Here is a 1332-nt window from a genome sequence, read left to right on the forward strand (position 1 = left end):
TTTCAGGATATTACATTTAGGACCTGTAAATATCAAATGAAATGTCAGCACTGTCAACACTGGATCCATACAGAATTCAATTGAAGAATGTCACTGAAGTCACCATGTTTATATTGCTGGGCTTCACAGATGATTTTCAGCTGCAAGGCTATCTTTTTTTGCTCTTTCTGGCTATATGTGTTTTTACTCTGGTAGGAAATTTGGGACTGGTTTTATTAGTGATGGTAGATTCCAGACTCCACAACCCCATGTACTATTTTCTGAGTGTATTATCTTCCTTAGATGCCTGTTATTCTTCAGCTGTCACCCCAAAAATGTTGGTCAATTTCATAGCTGAGAATAAAAGCATTTCATTCCTTGGATGTGTCATACAGATGTGGCTCTTTATCACTTTTTGGGACCACAGAAGCTTTTCTCTTGGTGGTCATGGCATATGATCGTTATCAAGCAATCTGCAACCCATTTCTGTATTCAGTTAACAAGTCACCAACAGTCTATGCGACACTTATCACTGCTTCTTATGCTGGTGGTATATTAAATGCTACAATACACACAGTAGCAACTTTTTGCCTCCACTTCTGTGCATTCAATGAAATTAGACATGTCTTTTGTGATATCCCTCCACTCCTTGCTATCTCCTGTTCTGACACTCACATCAACCAGCTTCTACTCTTCAGCATTGTGAGTTGTATCAAGATATTCACTGTCCTGATTGTCCTGATCTCCTATGCTTTCATTTTGTTGGCCATTCTGAGGATACGTTCTCTTGAAGGGAGATGAAAAGTGTTTTCCACTTGTGGCTCTCACCTAACTAGAGTGTCAATTTACCATGGAACACTCCTCTTCATGTACTTGAGGCCAAGTTCAAGCTACGCTTTGGAACATGACATGATAGTGTCTCTGTTTTACACCATTGGGACCCCCCTGCTGAATTCCATCATCTATAGCTTAAGGAACAAGGATGTAAAAGATGCAATGAAAAAATTGAGAGGAATTTGTTCATAGATAAAATATATTTTTAACATTGTGAAATGGAAAAAAAAGGTATGTTGGTCAGTCCATATTTCTAGGCTTGAAACTAGAGAAGAAAGTGCCCTGCTTTAAATTAAAAGTGCCTATATATGTCCTGGGAGCTCTGGTAGAACAGTGCCTAAGGCACTTGACTGCTAACCACAAGGCTGGTGGTTCAAACCCACCAGCCACTCCTCAGAAGGAAGATGGGGCAATCTACTTCTATAGTGATAGTGCCTCGAAAACCCAAGGAGGGGTCGCTATGAGTCGGGTCCAACTCGACGGCATATAACAACAACAATAACAACAATATATGTCCTA

At 40.0% G+C, this 1332-nt stretch overlaps 1 pseudogene; it reads left to right on the top strand.

Annotated features, from left to right (window-relative positions):
• Positions 1 to 41: 41 nt before the first annotated feature.
• Positions 42 to 1022, top strand: LOC122152147 (annotated as a pseudogene).
• The last annotated feature ends 310 nt before the right edge of the window (positions 1023 to 1332 follow it).

This window comes from Orycteropus afer, unplaced genomic scaffold (assembly GCF_000298275.1).
Source record: "Orycteropus afer afer isolate SDZICR_OR568_19922 unplaced genomic scaffold, OryAfe1.0 scaffold19572, whole genome shotgun sequence".
NCBI lineage: Eukaryota > Metazoa > Chordata > Mammalia > Tubulidentata > Orycteropodidae > Orycteropus > Orycteropus afer.